Source organism: Elgaria multicarinata, chromosome 11, assembly GCF_023053635.1.
Source record: "Elgaria multicarinata webbii isolate HBS135686 ecotype San Diego chromosome 11, rElgMul1.1.pri, whole genome shotgun sequence".
NCBI lineage: Eukaryota > Metazoa > Chordata > Lepidosauria > Squamata > Anguidae > Elgaria > Elgaria multicarinata.
Window position 1 is genome coordinate 44,767,932 of NC_086181.1, and position 18,871 is coordinate 44,786,802.

An 18,871-nucleotide genomic window follows, 5' to 3' on the forward strand; every position below is an offset into this window, starting at 1 on the left:
TTTACCTATATTTTGCCAACCTAGCTCACTCAATCCCAAAGCTCTTTTAAGACTAAACAATCCATGATACAGGATGACCGAAATGCATCAGGACTGAGTGTTCATGCAACTTCAAGACTACATAACCCATGGTACATTGGACAAATCTATATAGGCTCTTTAACAGAAGGGAGCAATTGACAATATTGAGCAAATGGTGGTGATAGAGACCAGCTCCCAAGGCACAGAATTTTTCTTAGGGGCGCATGAACAGACCTGAAAATAAAATTCCACCAACAACGTTTTGATGTTTAGTGTTTTTGCATTTGTAATATTTGAAAAGGTTCCTTAACTCAGTTATAATGACTTGTGCCTGTGTTTGTGTACGTGTGTGTATGCGCGCGCTGGGATGTTTTTAATATTTACATTTCCTTTCTAATTTTATTTCTAGCTTCTTGTTCTTCTAACCTTTTTTCAGTAGGGTGGGCTGAAATCAGTAGGACTTGCTTTAAAGAGAATGGGCTGAGAAAAGGTTGCCAATTTCCCCCCCTCTGCTTCTGCTCTGGTGCCTTAATAAAATGAAAATAAACACTTGCTGATTTCTACCGAAAGGCACAAGAGCAGGCTAGGGTCCAGTCCTTCTCAGTCAGTTGGCAATCCTCAATTAGAACAAAGAATTTTCGAAACTGGGATTGAAGCAAAGACATCAATGCTCTTTCCTGGAGCCCAAAGAGTTATTTTGCAGCAATGTTAATTTAAGCCCACTGGGAACAATGCATCAGGCATCCAGAGTGCATGAGTCAGTTTAGATCAATGAAACAATCCCCCTCCTCTGCTTTTTTAATTTAGCTAACCTCTAGGGGAAAGTTCATTCACTTACTAATGTCCAGGCCTCAATTACTGAAGGGATTATGCAGGCTTTCCTATCTAATTTCTAGAGGCTTCCTTACTCTCATTTGGGAAACAAAGAGCCCATCAAACCCACCACGTTCTTGCATATTTTATTCTTTCCCCCAACCCAGCATCAAAGGAATGAGTTGGGAGGTGGGGGGAATCAGTTGGATTCTTGCTCTGAATCCTACTGATCTTGGTCAACAACCAGCCTTCCCCAAACTGGGCCACCCTGGGCTGGCTGTGGACGATGGAAGTTGTCATCCAAGCCATTGGGAGGGTACCAGGTTGAGGAAAGGTACAGATTGCTACCTTCAGGATGAAGTTCGCCCATATGGAACTTGTCATCATGGGGAACTTGTCATCATAACTGTTGTGATGAAGAGGGAATTTCACCAGGTTCTCCATATATACAAATGACACCTGCTGCAATTCCCTTTTCTATGCAACTGTTAAAGATAAAGGAGCCCGGTCCTCCTTTTCATATGGTCACCCTACTTGTAGGCCCCTTCCAACTCTGCTATTCTGTGATTCAACAGGTACAGCTTTCCCCAGCATGGAGATGCCGGATGGGCAAACCTTTCCCAGACAGAGTCATATATTTATTATTTATTCAAACATTTATGTACCATCCTTCATCCTATTTGGATTTCAGGGTGGGGAACCACGACGAAAGGATTATTTTAACAGAAAATTTTAAAAATGGCAAAACAGCAGATACTTTTTTATTTATTCCTGTATGGTAGAGATGAGGAATCTATGTCCCTCCAAGTGTTGTTGGACTGCAACTGCCATAAGATCAAGCCAGCATAACCAATAGTGAGGGATGATGGGAGTTGCAGTCCAACATCTGGATTGCCACATGTTCCCTATCCCGGCTGTATGGGATCCTGCCTGACACGTGGTCACTAGCAGGGGTGGGCAACTTGTGGTCCTCCCGACGTTTTGGCCTACAACTCCTATCATGCCTCACCATTGGCTATGCTGGCTAGGGCTGGTGGCAGCTGTAGGCCAAAACATTTGGGGGGGGGCACAACTTACCCAGGTGCAAGGGCCTTGCCAGGATTTTAAGAAAAAGAGAAGGAAGTCCACGTTGAGGGAACAAATAGGAAAGGAATTATTCTGGATTAACTGATGCCTTAAGCAAGCAGCATGGTTTTATATGGTGGCAGCAAGGCTAACATCAGCTACTAGTCCTGATGGCTCTGTGCTCCCTCCAGTTGCTGGGGAACATGGGTGCTGTTGCAGTCATGTCCTGCTTGTGGGTTTTTCATTGCCAGCAGGATGTTGGATTAGACAGACCCTTGGTCTGATTCAGCAGGGCTCCTCTTAAGTTCTTATCATGGGAATCTCAGGCCCATCTGGACTTAAGGCTGGGACGAGTCCCAAAAATGAGATATTGTGCCCAAATGGTGATAGATTTGCCTCTAGTCTGTTGAACAGGGGGAAAGGAGACCAAGTGCAGCCCTGGAGAGGCAAACAGGAACGCACAGGCTGGCCTGAATATAGCCAGATGTGCCATGAATGCCAGTCCCCACTTGCCATCCACCCTGGCAAGTTGGCCACCGATGCCGTTCTATGGATATAGTCCTGGAGAAACAACTAAAGTTGGGGAGAGTGAACCAGTTCAGATTTCATGGCGGTAATTCCAAAAATTGTGGGGATGAGCTTGCATGCTCAACAACCCTGAAATGCCCCGTTCCTGGGTTGTTTCGTGATATTAAATCTGCAAACTGTGGGTTGTTTGTGGTTTAAACAACCCAGAATTAACCCAACACCAAACCATGGGCTTGTTGGGTTAACTCTGTTAATTTATAAACAACTCAGCGTTTCTTGGTTCGCACGTCACAAAACAAGCCCGGATTCAAAGTGGAAATGACTAGCACATAGCTGGTGTGCTCCATCCATCACCGCAATTCCTGGGTTAAACAATCCAGGAATTACCACGGTGATGTCCAAATCTGGTCAGCGAGAGGGAGAGAGAGATGAGATTTGAACCCAAGACTTTGGAAACTGTGAACCCGGACATTCGTTCAGAATTCAGAACAGGCCCTTTTATTTGATTTTATTAGTTGCATTCGACGGCATTCGAAATTTGCTTTTGGAAAAAGAAAATTCATCTTAAAGAAATCACATTCCAAGCTTTGTTGAAGTTTTTTAAAGGCAGTGCTTAAATCTGTCTTGCTGAGATGGACACTTTTATACCTTGGGACAGTCGTGTGTGTCCCCCCAAACCCCCCCCCAAAAATTCATACATCTGCCGTCCCCTGCCTCTGTTTCTCTCTGCTTCCTCTGGTTTCCTCCTTGTCGAATTTTATTTTATAAACTCTATGCAGCAGCAGGGACCTACCCTCTTGTTGTTACTCTATAAAAAGCATTGTGCTCATTGATTGCACTATATAAGCCTCCCCTAACCTGGCGCTCTCCAGATGTGTCACACTACAGCTCCCAGCATCCTCAGTCAGCTGGCTGGGGATCCTGGGCTCTGTAGTCTGACACATCTGGAAAGCACCAGGTTGGAGAAGGCTGCATTATATGAACGGCAGTAAAAACAACAATGAACATTTTCATTCTCGTGAAGCTCTTCAGATGAGAACTATTGTTTTGAGGATCCCGCACCCACACACATTCTCGTTTCCAGCGTATGCGCGCCAGCCTGGCCATTGAACGCAGCCAGGGGAGATGTTAAGGGCCTTGCAGAACATCAGGCATTTTATGAGCTTTTATTGTGGCCCTAAGATGGTGAGCAGCTTGTGGGAAACTGCAGCCAACAATGATTCTCACTGCCATAAAAGTGGAGGTGTCAGAAGCGACCGGTGTCCCGTTCCCCACCCCCAACACCCCATAATCCAGAGGAAGAACCAGAAGTTGAAAACACACCCTGGAATCAAAAGACGAGAATTTTCCCACAAGCAAAGAAGATGGGGTCCGCCCCAAGCCGTGAATTTGGAGGTGGGGTGAGGGACATGCCAGAGCTTTACAAAAATGATGAATGGGACACACACACACACACACACACACACACACAGAGAGAGAGAGAGAGAGAGAGAGAGAGAGAGAGAGAGAGAGAGAGAGAGAGAGAGAGAGAGAGAGAGAGAGAGAGAGAGAGAGAGAGAGAGAGATGTTTCACTCTCTTTCTTAAATACCAGACTTCAGGGTCCTTTGATGAACTTGATTCAGGACAGACAAAAAGAAAGGTTCAGGACAGACAAAAAGAAAGCAATTTTGGAAGTTGCTGTCACAAGACATTGTGCTGGCTGCTAAGTTAGACAGCTGTGCCGGGGTGGCAGACTAAAACAATTAGGTAAATAAACCAGCAGCTATTTGCTATGGCTAGGCCTCCACATTCAGGGGCAGTATACCTGTGGTTAAAATCTGTTACCAGGGGACGACCAGTGGCACAGGTCTGCTTTCTTTAACCCTTGTGTCTTGGAGGTAGCTGGTTTGGCTACTGTTGGGAGTGGATCACTAGCCTAGATGGACCTTTGTCTGATCTGGTCTGATCCAACCAATTCTTACCGGGGGTTTGGGGTGGGAGTAGGTTACGAGCAGCATCAAGGGAGCTAGCAGGTTCTACAGAATTCCTACTGTCCCACCCGTCTGACGACTGTCAGTGGAAAGTGCCTGTGATTCCAAGCAGATTAAAACCACACTCGACCTCTTTTTGTACTGCAACCCATTTTAACAGGCCCCAACATGCCTATCTTGTGTAAGAAAACGTTATACTGTGGAGTCCTCCTGTTTACAAGATTCCATTCCATCCTCCTCTCACCTGGTTTTCCTTTTACCCCTGCCCATGCCCACAATCAATCCAAATACCAAATCATAGAATCATAGAATAGTAGAGTTGGAAGGGGCCTATAAGGCCATCGAGTCCAACCCCAAGCTCAATGCAGGAATCCACCCTAAAGCATCCCTGACAGGTGGTTGAATGCCTCTAGTGTGGGAGAGCCCACAACTTCCCTAGATGCAGGAGCTATACTAGAGTGACCAGTTTTAAAAGAGGGCAGGGCACCTGCAGCTTTAACTGTTGAGATGAAGAGGACATTTCACCAGGTTCTCCATATATACAAATGACACCTGCTGAAATTCCCTTTTCAGTACAACTGTTAAAGATACAGGCGCCCTGTCCTCCTTTTCATAGGGTCACCTTACTCAGTAATCTCTTGCACCCCAGGTCGCCCCCCACAATGTTTTTCCTGATGTTTATGTTCCATTCCTGACTCCCCCTTTTCCATGAAAATCGGCTCACTGCAGAAATCCCCCCTTCATCACCTGAAGGGAGCAGCAACTTGAGAGCCAGGCCATACAGATGCAACAGTACCGACAAAAGCTTCACCAGCTGAATTTCTGCCTGTCATGCTGCCATTAAAAGGCACAGAACCTGTGTTTTGGTTTCTTAAAGGCTTCTAGGTCAGACACCCGGGATCATGATTGTAGCGCAGCCTTCACCAGTCTGGTGTCTTCCCGATGTGTCTAACTATAGCTCCTATCACCCTCTGGGGATGATTGGAAGTGAAGTCCAACACATCAGGAGGGTACCAGGTTGGGGAGAGCAGTTGCAGAGCAGGCAGCAAGAGAGGGCTGTTACATCTGGTTGGTCAATGTGGGAACCACATTGTGGAGGAGACGAGCCTTTGGCCTGATCCATCAGGGTGCTTTGAGCGTTCCGGCATTAGCACCTCTCCTTGCAGAAGTGACCTGTTGGGGGCCCTCCTCCTTTTGGTGGCCTTTTGTCTAAAGGCCTGAACATCTGTCTTGGCAGCTCCTCCATCCAACTCCAATCTTGCCTCTAGCAGAAGAGGTTGTAAAATCAAAGACGGACCGGGGTGGAAAGGCATTTAAAAGCAAAAACAAAACAAAACCTCGCAGGTCCTTCCAAAGAGGGAAAGTGAGGAAGGAAACACCCTGCAGACATGTAGCTCCCACACAACCAGGCCATTAAGGACATAGGAAGAGCCCTGATGCTGGACCAGACCAAGGGTCCATCTAGCCCAGAACTCACTACCACAGGATGTAGTGATGGTCACCAATTTGGACGGCTTTAAAAGGGGGTTGGATAAACTCCTGGAGGAGGAGAAGGCTATCAAGGGCTACTAGTCTGAATGGCTATGTGCTCCCTCCAGTATCCGAGGCAGTGTGCCTATATATACTAGTTGCTGGGGAACATGGGTGGGAGGGTGCTGTTGCACTCGTGTCCTGCTTGTGAGTTCCCAGTTGACAGCTGGTTGGAGACTGTGTGAACAGAGTGCTGGACTAGATGGACCCTTGGTCTGATCCATCATCGGGGCTCTTCTGATGTTCTTATTGAAAACAGGTTTTTGGGCTCAGGTCTAGCTCAAATTAACTCCAGATTTATTTCCCATCACCACCACCCATTGAATGCATGGAAAACATAGGAATCTATGGCAGCCTGAACTCTGAGTAATGGCATTGGTAGGGTGATCATATGAAAAGGAGGACAGGGCTCCTGTATCTTTAACAGTTGCATAGAAAAGGGAATTCCAGCAGGTGTCATTGGTATATATGGGGAACCTGGTGAAATTCCTTCTTCATCACAGGAGTTAAAGCTGCAGGAGCTATACTAGAGTGACCAGATTTAAAAGAGGGCAGGGCAGCTGCAGCTTTAACTGTTGTAATGAAGAGGAAATTTCACCAGATTCTTCATATGTACAAATGACACCTGCTGAAATTCCCTTTCCAATGCAACTGTTAAAGATACAGGAGCCCTGTCCTCCTTTTCATATGGTCACCCTAGGTATTGGGGGTGACAAGACGCAGAAGAGAACAGAACTCCTGGGTCTGTTTTGCATCTGACCACCCTAAATGGCCTTGGTACACCCCCTCCCCACCCTGCCCAGTCAAGGGCAGGCAAGACAACACCTTTTCTTCTTCTTTTGAGCAACTAGAATTTGAAAGGCAAGGTGCAAGCTTTCAAACCGCACCAGATTCTTCTTCAAACGTTGGTGCACCAGGCTGTTGGTCAGAGTTTCCCCGTTCTTTTCCTGGCCCTGCTCCTGTGCTTTTGAACAGCAGCCTGGCAGGTTAGAGGTCCAGCAGGAGACGCTTCCTTGTCCCCTGCCCAGGGTCAAATGAGGCTGCACTCAAAAGCACAAGAGAGGGGCCAGATGGTTGCTGTGGTTGTTTTTTTTAAAATTGCAATCTTACATGTTGTTGAGAAAGGGGTTTTGGAAACCACACATTTCCAAACAGCACCTTTCGTTGTACGTGCAAAGGGATGCAGCACGGCATCCTGGCATCTCACCCCCCTCGCCGCCCAGCCCCCAAGAAGTAAATCTGAACTGCTGTTTGCTTCGCTTTGTTGCACACGCTGAGGATAAAGGAGGCCGTGGAATGAACTATTTAATTTAGCACTAATCGGATAATCCCCCTCCCTCAAACGCCCGACATCCGCAGGAGCCACTAACGGAACAATCCCACTAAAGCGATTGCCCCTCCAAGTGTCTTTTCCTAATCCATTTCTTAAAGGCCCCTGGCTCCTTCTATTCAGTGGTGGGTTTAAGCCTCCACCCATGATCTTCCAACCCTGTCTCCCAGGGAATGGCCGGCCTCCAAATATAATTGGAATCACATTGTGTGTGTTTTTGCACAGCAGCAGTGGGGGGGGGGGGCGTGGCGGAAGAGGGGCACCCCGAGGAGTCCTGAGCCAGCAGCACCCAGGCAGAAATCCAGGCGGCGGATTCATCCACAGCTCTGTGCCAAGGGGAACTGGCTGCATCTGTTGAATGCCTGCCCGCTGTGCAGGGGATAAAAGGGGTCATGTAGGGCTTCAACCAAACAGTTGCTTTGAAAACACAAAAGCGGGAGGGCCTGCCTTTCAGGCCTTTGGGTTGCTTTGAAATTCACCAAGAAGAGATGGGTGCCCCCCCTCCCCTAGACGCACTCCCACCCCCCACACACACATGTCCTCCTGCCAGGTGCCCCTGTGGTCGCGTGGACAGCAGAAGGTGAGAAGGGAGGGGGGGTCTCAATTTGTAAACACACGGCCAGGTGCTAAAAGCCTGGATCAAAGGCTTATTTTGCAATTCCACCATAAAGAGCAGGCTGGGAGGAAGAGAAAAGGGGGCATTTTTCCCAAGGGAAAGCAGAGACCCCTGCCTCGCCTTTTCCAGGGAACAGCTTGGACTGCAAAGAGCCATAAGCCAGGAAAGGGATGCTCGTGGCCCAATTTGCCGCACTCCGCCTCCCCTTTTCCTACATCCTTCTCCTCCTCCCCACCCCCCACCGCCCTACACACACACACACACACACACACAGTGCCATCTTAATGCATGGGCATGCTGGGCAGTTGCCCCCCCCCCCACGAGCATAGAGGCCCCATGCTAATCTATGCCCAGACCAGAATTTAACACTAATTTTAACATTTCCTGAAGACCATGGATTTCAAGCCAATTATAAAGGAATTCTCTGCAAAGAAATTTTGCAAATGTTTGTGTTGAACACTTGATCAATAACAAATAATTCATAGTAATTTCATACTGTGCGCCTGTGTCATCTCTGTCAGTATGATTTACCAACTAAGTACCATTTTTATGTTGAAATTTTTGTTTTTCAAGTTCAAGGCTCATGTTACATTGTCCAAACGTTTGTATTGATTAATCATTGCTGTACAGCATGCTTTTTTTAATGTCAAAAACACTGATTTTGTTGGACGTACCAATCAATATAAGTTTATTTTATTGACAAGTTACATTTTTATTCCTGTGAGTGGTTGTGTAGGCAGGGCCCAGTGCACTGCTTTGCCCAGGCCCTGCACACACACACAGGCCATAGCTATACCTATGGTTTATCCCTGGATCGTCCAGGGATCAAACCTGTTCATCTAGGTGACACACAGGGGATCCAGTGCTCAGGCAGGGGCGAACCCTGGATGATCCCAGGATAAACCTTAGGTCTAGCTGTGGCCACACTTTAATTTCAAAGAAGTGATATTAGCAACCGCACAAGGGCTTCTTCAGCGGGGCTCCAATCTGCACTAGTACCAAGCCACAAGATAGTGTAAAGTCAAAGGCAGCGATTCGGAGCATGTGCAGAGGGCTATTTTCCTTACATCAAAGTTGTCAGCCCCATGCAGGTTCTCACATGCCTGGGATCCCTGGGGCAAAACGCTCAGCTCTACGTTAATAAGAGGAAAGGAGAGGTGCTGGGGCTCACGAAGGCCTGCAAACCAAAACATCTGGAGGGCACCAGGTTGGGGACAGCTGCTATGTAAACCATAACCTGAGGACCTGCACACACCGTCCCAGATGTGCCTTGAGAGATGGAGTGGAGATCCTTTGGGTGAGGACAAAGACGCCCTGCACACAAGTTCTCTTCCCCCCACCCCACCCAAAAAAAACCCAGTCATCTTAAATCTTCCAAGGTTTAGCCCTAGGCATGATCTTTGGTGAACCCGGCTCAAATGGCGACTTAGGTCCCCACACCATTCCCACCTTCCGCACAACATTCCAAGAGAGGAGGGGGCCTCTGAGCTTGTGTAGAGTGCATTTCTCTCACCACCAAATAGCCACAAGCAGCCCACACCGTCTGAAGTGAAGGAGCTTCCCCTTCAAATGGCTTGTGTCGCTGTCATTAAAATGACTACACACACACACAAAAAAAAAACACACACAACCCATTTTAATTGTGGTTTTATTTGTGGAAGGTTGAAAACAGCCCCAAAGTCCATTGGTTTCTGCTGGGAGGATCCACCTCCCCTTGTAATCAAATCATGTTCAGGCACATATACATTGCCACAGATTTGTGAATGCATGTTTCTGACATCTGCAATAAGTAAGGAAACATAATGAGTTTGTGGTGGTTTTTTTTGTAATGATGAAACAAATAATTCAGCTTGTCTCAAGTTGAGAGTACAAGCAAGCTTCACCCCACATCCTGCACGTCGGAAGCGAAAGCAGTATTTTGACAAAGGTGCACCTTCTGTGCACATGGAAGGCGGAACCCGCAAGTTACACCGAAAACATCCGCTGGAGACACAAAACAAACCGTAGTAGGGAAAAAGTCTGGTCTCGCGCTGTGAGCAGGATTCGAACCTGCGCAGGGAAACCCTATTGGATTTCGAGTCCAACGCCTTAACCACTCGGCCATCACAGCTACCTGTAAATTTGGCTCGAGCACATGTCTTTTCTAATTAAGCAAACGGGTTCTTCCGGCGTTGCACAACCTGTGTGCTGTATCTTCCAAGGTTTAGATTGCAAGGGAAATCTAGCTTTCACGTTGGTCTGAAAGAAAAATTGTAATGTTTGTCTCTAGTGGGACAATCATATTAGGGCTTATTGAAAATAAATTGCGAGTAAATGTGCGAGTAAAAACAACCAGTCTGAAGCAAAAGCAGACATCCTTTATTTTTTAGATGAGGCACAAATATGAGGAAAAAGCAGGGGTGAATTCTGACATTCCAAATTTTATACACCCCCCCCACACACCCCTGCTTCCTGATCAACCAGGGCATCTTTTTAGTCAATCTAGGGTTTCAATCGATTCATACTTTCCAGTATGCTCAGCATCATTGCAGGTGTATTTTAGACTGCAGACTCCTTGGGGCAGGGACCTGGCCATCTATACTTTGTAAGCAAAGGCCCATAACGGTTTTGACCCTGTGGGCAGATTTGGAATTTGAGAAACTGCTGTGGGCACTGCCACAAAATGGCTAGGGGTGATGGGAGTTGTAGTTCAACCTATTTGGAGGGCAGCCTGCTTGTAGCCCTAGATCTGCATTCCATGTGCATAACCAGTGGAGGCTGGTGGCTCCATTGTCAGTTGGACAGTGAATCTACTCCAGGTTTCAGTCAGTACTCTAAAGGAGCTCTCCAAAGTTAGGTCCTTTAGAGTTCTGACTGGTTCAGACTGACACCCAGAGTGGATTTACCACCCCCACTGACTGATGTGGGAACCACTAGCCTCAGCTGGTGAGAAGCTAAAAGCCCTGCTGGATCAGACCACAAGCCTGTCTAGGCCAGCATTCTGTCCCCACCGTGGCCAACTAGATCCCCAACAACCGGTATCCAAAGGCCAGCCACCTCTGATCCTGGAGGTAGCATATAGCTTAGGGTGACCCTATGAAAAGGAGGACAGAGCTCCTGTATCTTTAACAGTTGTATTGAAAAGGAAATTTCAGCAGGTGTCATTTGTATATATATGGAGAACCTGGTGAAATTCCCTCTTCATCACAACAGTTAAAGCTGCCCTCTTTTTAATCTGGCCACTCTATAATAGCTCCTGCAGCTTTAACTGTTGTGTTGAAGAGGGAATTTCACCAGGTTCTCCATATATACAAACGACACCTGCTGAAATTCCCTTTTCTATGCAACTATTAAAGATACAGGAGCCCTGTCCTCCTTTTCATATGGTCACCCTAATATAGCTGCCACGGCTTGTAGTAGCCACCAAGGGGCTGATCCTCCATGAATCTCTCCAACCACCTAAGCTAGTGGCCATCCCTACGTCTTGTGCCTGCAATATCCAGAATTTAACTCTGTGGTGCGTGACGAATTCCTTCCTTCCGTCTGTCCGGAATCTAGAGGCCTTCAAGAGGCAGCTGGACAAGCATCTGTCAGGGATGCTTTAGGGTGGATTCCTGCATTGAGCAGGGGGTTGGACTTGATGGCCCTGTAGGACCCTTCCAACTCTGCTATTCTATGATTCTATGATTCATAGATTCTATGATTCCTGCAGTCCCTTTCATGAGGTGACCCTGTGGGGTGACCCTTCTAGTGTGATGGCAGAAACCATCAACATGTACAACATGTACGTTCGATCCAGTAGATGTACCATGTGCCTTTGAAAAGCTGCCCATCTCACTCGAGGGGTGGGCAAGGGGGCATCTATCTCTCACGACTCTACTTCGAAATGGAGTCTTCCCATCTCACAGTCTCCAATCTTTTAGGAGACACACCGACGGAGCACTTTGGAGGAGGCTGGCCAAAACTGCGTGAGCCGAAAGCAGCTTTGGGAATATCAGCTGAAGCACTGATGTGCATTCAGAGGTCAGGCCGCCTTCCCAACCCGGCGCCCTCCAGATGTGTTAGATGGAACATTGCAAGGAATTATCCATGCTGGCTGGGGAGGATGGGAGCAGCAATCCGACACATCTGGAAGGCACCAGGTTAGGGGAAGGGCTACCCAGACCACGGCAGTTGCACGTACCGTCCAGTGCACACTTGCTTTCAAACATCGCTGTGCATTCGACTGGTGGCGCTTCTTCCACAAATGCTTGAAGCTGCCTGGAGACCTGGAATAGTGGGGGCAGGGGGGGTGGGGGGGACACGAGGATGTTGCAACTAGATCTCCAGTTCCATGTGAGGTCCACAGCTCCGCTTCTGCCCAGCGACAAAAGCTTCTCTGATGGGGGAACTCAGCCAAGAGTGACGAGTGGAGGATGAGGCTGCGTCCTGTGAAGATTAGCGCCCCCCTGGAGACCCCTGGAGAGCGGCTCTTAATAGGGCTGCTCCCTCCCTTTAATTAAACCCCCTGATGGTCCTTGAACAAGGGCAGGCTTCACTGATAGCGCCTAGGAGTTGCCTGCTCTCCCTCGGTGCCCCATTACCAAAGGGTCTTTTGTTCAGGGCCCTAGCAAAACTGGGAGTGGAGGGGGGGGGAGAGACTGCCCCCAGGGCCTTTGTCGCAAGGAGTTGTCCCTGCCTGTGGTGCGGCCCACCCCCACCCCACATCCTCCTCGTTTTCATTAGCCACACGCAGCTACCCCCCTGCCCCCAGTCCTCTGACTTCTCCAACCCCTTGATGCTTTCTTCACTTGGACACCCCTGAAAACCCACATTTATCCTGGAGAGCAAGAAGACATCAGGGCTTCCCAAAACCACACACATTTTTGAAAAGAAAAGCAAAATCGCACAGATCAGTGCTGTGCATAACCATCTCCCACATCCTGGTGGTCATACAAACCTAGGAAGCTGTTTTATGTAACCTCATTCCAGGACTGTCAACCCTGACCGGCAGCAGCCCTCCAGGCAGGAGTTTTTCCAGCCCTACCTGGAGTTGCCGGAGATTGGACGTGGGACCTTCTGCATGCAAAGCAAGGGCTCTACCACTGAGGTACAGCCCCTCCCCTCCCCGCCATTGCACACACTCCCACAGGGGGTTGAATAGTACAACCTGTGTGCCCACTTCGGTGCACCTCCTTGGGATTTTCCATCCTTCCAGTGCAGGTTCGTACGCTTTTATTTCAACTTGCTTGTACGTGGCTGATTGCCCATCCTTTCTTCCAAAGGATTCTGGGAAATGCAGTGATGGCACTCAGAGCTAAAACTCCCAGGATCCTTTGAAGCTGTGGGCAGTAGCCATGACAGTCAAACCAGATCAGGTTATGTGCATAAGGCCTCCTCTTCCATCATTCCTTCTTCTCTCCAGATGAGGGTTGCCATGTGATCTCCGCTACGCTACTTCTGGTGGTGTCCTGAGAAGGGATACATCCTGATCCCCCCCCCCCCCCCGCAAATTAGCAATGGGCAGGTCAGCAAGAGGTGTAGATTGAGGAGGTGACTGGGGAGCAACTTGGAGGAGGCACCGCCTCAGCAGTGGAGGCTGGTGGCTCCGAAGTCAGTGGGGCAGTAAATCAGCTCTGGGTTTCAGCCAGAACTTTAAAGGAGTTCTCCAAGGCTGATTCTAAGCTTCCAGCCACACCAGGAGTGGATAAAAAGTAGACCAAGGCCGTAGCTAGACCGAAGGTTTATCCCAGGATCATCCCGGGTTCGTCCCTGCCTGAGCGCTGGATGCCCCGTGTGGCACTTAGATGAACAGGTTTGACCCCAGGACAATCCTGGGATAAACCTTAGGTCTAGCTACGGCCCAAGAGTTACTAGTTAATCTCTGGCTCACTTGCAGTAGACTGGCTGTTATTTAAGTAAGGCAACAGCTAAACAACTTTCCCCCACCCACCCCCACCCCATTAAATCATACCGCTGAGATAAAGAAATGTCCTGGATGTAACCAAAACAGTGAGATTTTATGTTGGAAAATCTGGTACTCCAAACAAATTCCTGGTCGTGGAATTATTTCATTCTAAGGTCTAGCCTTAACTAGACCTAAGGTTTATCCTGGGATCGTCCCGGGGTCATCCCTGTTCATGTAAATGACACACAGGATATCCCGGGAGCAGGCAGAGATGACCCAGGAAGATCCTGGGATAAACCTTAGGTCTAGCTAAGGCCTAAGTGTAAGTCTTTTCCCCCTGGTTCCAGATAGTGGATCTCGGGTTCTTTTTTTAACATAGATCCCACAAGCCTGAAATCTGCCCACCCTTACTTAAATCAACGTCACTGGAATAAATGCATATTCTTCTCCGATTTACACCTTTCCCCCACTTCCCTTCCTGTTCTGAGCTGTTTCCTCTGCCTTTGCAAGAGATTGCAAGTTCTTTGGAGCGGTGGCCTGTCAGTTTATACTTTGTAAAATGCCGTGCACAATACTACTACTACTACTAAATTTATTTCTTACCCGCCTCTCCATTTTGATCGCGGCAGGGAACAAATACTGATTAAAAACATAGTATACATTGTTAAAACATCCTTAAAAAATCCTAAAAGCACCCTAAAATTCCACTGCATAGGCTTGCCGGAAGAGATCAGTCTTTAGAGCTGATAGTAATAATATCACCTATAAAGTAACAATTATTGCTTTTAAATTATATATTGTTTTAACTTGGATCATGGTTTAATTTGTTTCTAACTGTGTTTATTTATTGTGTTATACTGTATATCTGTACACCACCCTGAGATCTTAGTGATATAGGGCGGGATATAAATATTTTAAATAAATAAATATTATTATTATTCTAATAATAACCAATTTGCATGACACTTTGTAATAGAGGTCCCCAATGCAGTGCTTGTGGGAGACCTCTAACAGCACCCACAAATCCCTTTACATCCTGCCCAATAGAAACTTGAGAAAATGTTAGGGTAGTGTTCTCTTTCTCCCTTTCTAGCCTCTAACCTTGCTCCCTCCGCCACCAATTTTAGCTGTTTTGACTAGCCAGGCCCCTACAGCAGCCATTTTGTGGCAGTGCCCACAGCAGTTTCTCAAATTCCCAAATCTGCCCACAGGGTCAAAAACGTTACAGGCCTTTGCTTTACAAAGTATATTTGGCCAGGTCCCTGCCCCCAGGAGCTTGCAGTCTAAAATGCACCTGCAATGATGCTGAGCTTAGCAAATCAAAGCAGATGAGGTCAGCTGGCTTAGGGTGTGACTCCCATTTGCTGAGCTGCATTAAACTGGGAGGAGCGACACGTTTGTGCTTTAGGAGCTGTGAATCCAACAGGTGTGACCAGGAACAGCGTGGCCTTTGAAGCCAGATCTGGTTCCCACGGCATAACGAGAGGGCAAGCCATGCAAAGCGACGGATGCATAGTTGAGCAGCCTTCCGCAACCCGGCACCCTCCTGTGGGGTTGGATCACAAGGCCCGTCATCCCCAGCCAGCACAGCCCATGCTGGGGATGATGGGAGTTATCATCTGACACCTCTGAAGAGAGCGCCATGTTGGGGAAGTCTAGCCTGCAGGCCCGTCGCCTGCACCCGAGTATGTCAGTTAAAACGTCTGTAAAAAAAAGGGGGGATCGGGTAGAACACCCCACCCCATCCCTGTAACCACCAGCACTCCTCAATCTTGCATCGAAAAGTGTGTGGAGGGAGGGGCAATTGCAAAGCTGAGTTTACGCTTATTTGAAAAGCGAAGTATTGGCAGGCCAAGATCCTGCGACTGATTCTTGCCGCCACGTGCGATGATTTCCCTTGCGCCCCCCAAGTCTCCCTCCCGAGGCTGGTGCCAGACTATTTTGCACCCTAGGCAGGTGAGCTGCTTTCACCCACCCACACCCACCCCAGCGTACTTGGGCACGGGGTGCCATCTCGCCCACCCAGCCGAAGCGAAGCTAGGACGCTGGAGTGGAGGGTGGGTGGGCATGGCTTCGCTTCAGCTGGGTGGGCTCCCAGCCGAAGCGTAGCCTGGACGCTGGGGTGGGTGGGTGGCTTCAGAACGCCGCGCCTGGAAGCTGCCCTCTCAGAGCTGCTGTGGGAGAGCGGCTTCTGGGTGCGGCGTTCGGCACACCCCTTACTTTGGCGGTCTAGGCGGCTGCCTGAGTGGCCTCTATGGTAGCGCCGGCCCTGCCCCCCCCCACAGATTTCTTGGAAGTGAACATTTACAGCACAATCCTATGCTTATCTAGTCAAAAGCAAGTCCCATTGAGTTCAATGTCACCTACTCTCAGGTAAGCGTGCATAAGATTGCAGAGAAGAGAGGGAGAGATTTGCCTAAATTCACTCTTAGGGCAAAGTCCAACGTTAGTCCCACTTAGAGTAGACCCATTTATTTGAATGGGACTACTCTAAGTATGGCTTACATTGGATTTTACCTTTAGATGCAGTACAAAAATATTCTTGTGAATGAAATCCAATGATTAAAAAGTGAGACTTGATACAACTACCTAAAAGTCTTTAACTGCAACCCTATAAAGGTCTATTCAGAAGTAAGTCCCATTGAGTTCAGTAGCACTTATGGAATATAGGACTGCGCTGTAAAAGTTGCTTTAGGGTTAGAAGCAGAAAAACAAATAATGAAATGCGCATCTTCATTTGAACAAAGTACCGGACCAAAACAATAAGCGTTCCTCACACAATTCAAATAAAACAAAACTTCGTTGCATTGGCCGGGAATCGAACCCGGGCCTCCCGCGTGGCAGGCGAGAATTCTACCACTGAACCACCAATGCTTCGGAAAACATCTGGATTTCCCCCCTTAAGATGTTGCGTAGTAGCGGGGTGAACCGGATTAAATGTTTAATGAATTAAACACGGGTTTCATTGGATCTGAGGCTATCATGCAGCTGTGGTGGGGGGAAAATCAGTGTTTTAAAAATCCAGAGGAATAATTAACTTTATCAAACCAGTGGAATGTATAAAATCGTATTAACTCTTTATCTTAAAAAAGGAAATGGAAATCTTGTCCTTATAATCAGCAAGAAAAACAACAACACAGATTCTTATGGGCACCCAGTGGTTTAAACAAATGGAATATGAGTTCAACATCAGAATCAGGTTTTTTTTTCCTTGCTCTCTCTGGGTTTTTGCATTTTTATCTGTTGTTTTTGTATTGTAGTCAGACCTTGTATAGAGCTGCTAAAGGCTTTTATTGTATGAAAATGAAGGAAACATTTTAAGGGGTATAAAATGAATTATCACGTATTTTTGACAAACTGTTTTCACATTGTTGGTTGTTTTATTATGCTCTTCATGTTTTTAATTTTTGTGAACCGCCCAGAGAGCTTCGGCTATTGGGCAGTATAAAAATGTAATAAATAAATGCATCGGGTATCGTACAAAGCAGCCCAGTAAATCTTAGATTTGGGAGGCGAGCGTGAGCAAGGATTAGCACCTGGAGATAACACGTGTTGTCCATTTAGGACACCCGGTGTGTGTGTGTGCTTTTTATTTAAGAAAAAATATATATAGATCTCTGTGCTGCCTTCTTCTGCAGACCCCCGCCCCCCGTTCCATCCCCCGGGGTCGCTGGCAGGTGCCTGGAGGTGTGAAGGCTCGTGGACTGACTAGTTTAGCCAAATATGCTGTTTGTTGCCTCCCTGGAGGTGCTAAAATGGCATTTAGGAGGCGGATCAAAGGGCAGGCGGAGGCAATTGACACCTTGGCGTGTGGAAGGTTTTCCCAGGCTTGTAAAAGGGAGGAGGCCGGGGAGAGGCAAAGGCCTCCGAAAAGTGTCGGAGAGACGGGAAGGATCGCTTCGGAATGATGGAAACACAGTTTAAAGTGATTAGATTAGGGAAAGTTTGGCCTCCTGGGGGGAAAAAAAACTTTGCAATTTGTGCTGGAAGTTGTAGGACTTGTTTCTGTCCAAACAGGCATAGGATTGTGCTTTAAATTATCCCACCCCCAAAAAATATATCCTTGCTTTGCTTAAAAGAGCTTTTATAATAAAAAATGGGGGGAAATTAATTTAATATTATAAATTACCCACCCAGCTCCCAGCCCCCAATTTCTAGATCTGCAAAACATGCCACCCCAACCAACTCACACTGAACTTCTCCTATTATTGAGATCATCCCATTAATGGGCTTCAGGGAATACCATCCAAAGAATGGCTTGGATCCTAAAATAAATGGGTGCGATGAAGGCCACTCTAATTTTCCGGCAGGCCTATCCAGATCAATGTAAAATCAAGAGTTTTTAAGATTTATTGATTCCTGTTCTAATGTTGTTCCCCGCCTCGATCCAAAGGGAGAGGCGGGTAAGAAATAATAATAATAATAATAATAATAATAATAATAATAATAATAATAATAATAATAATAAATTAGGGTGACCATCTGAAAAGGAGGACAGGGCTCTTGTATCTTTAACAGTTGCATAGAGAAGGGAATTTCTGCAGCTGTCATTTGTATGCACAAAGCACCTGGTGAAATTCCCTCTTCATCCCAACAGTTAAAGCTGCAGGAGCCCTGCCCTCTTTTAAATCTGGTCACTCTAGTATAGCTCCTGCACCTTTAACTGTTGTGATGAAGAGGAAATTTCATCAGGTCAAGAGGGCAGGGCTCCTGCAGAATTTAACTGTTGGGATGAACAGGGAATTTCACCATGCATACAAATGACACCTGCTGAAATTCCCTTCTCTATCCAACTGTTAAAGATACAGGAGCCCTGTCCTCCTTTTCATATGGTCACCCTATATTAATAAATAATTGAGGCTGCAATCCTAGTCACGCTTCCCTGGAAGTAAGGCTCATTGGCTTTGATGTATTGGGACTCAATTCGGAGTAGACATGAATGGGATTGCGCTGTAAATCTCATATGCTAAAAACAGGAGCATTGAAAACAAAAATATGTGTTGCATTGGCCGGGAATCGAACCCGGGCCTCCCGCGTGGCAGGCGAGAATTCTACCACTGAACCACCAATGCAGCTGTTCTACACCTCCTTTAAGTATCTCTATATTCACACGTGTCGCACAGCGGGTGCT

The 18,871-nt window shown here is 47.3% G+C and overlaps 3 non-coding genes across 3 annotated transcripts; all 3 read right to left on the bottom strand.

The window, feature by feature from the left end:
- Positions 1–9,902: 9,902 nt before the first annotated feature.
- On the bottom strand, positions 9,903–9,984 carry TRNAS-CGA (transfer RNA serine (anticodon CGA)). The gene has a single exon. It is a non-coding gene; the product is annotated as a tRNA-Ser (tRNA).
- Positions 9,985–16,543: 6,559 nt separating this feature from the next.
- Positions 16,544–16,614, bottom strand: TRNAG-GCC (transfer RNA glycine (anticodon GCC)). Its single transcript has one exon. It is a non-coding gene; the product is annotated as a tRNA-Gly (tRNA).
- A 2,127-nt stretch (positions 16,615–18,741) lies between these two features.
- On the bottom strand, positions 18,742–18,812 carry TRNAG-GCC (transfer RNA glycine (anticodon GCC)). The gene has a single exon. It is a non-coding gene; the product is annotated as a tRNA-Gly (tRNA).
- Positions 18,813–18,871: the final 59 nt, after the last annotated feature.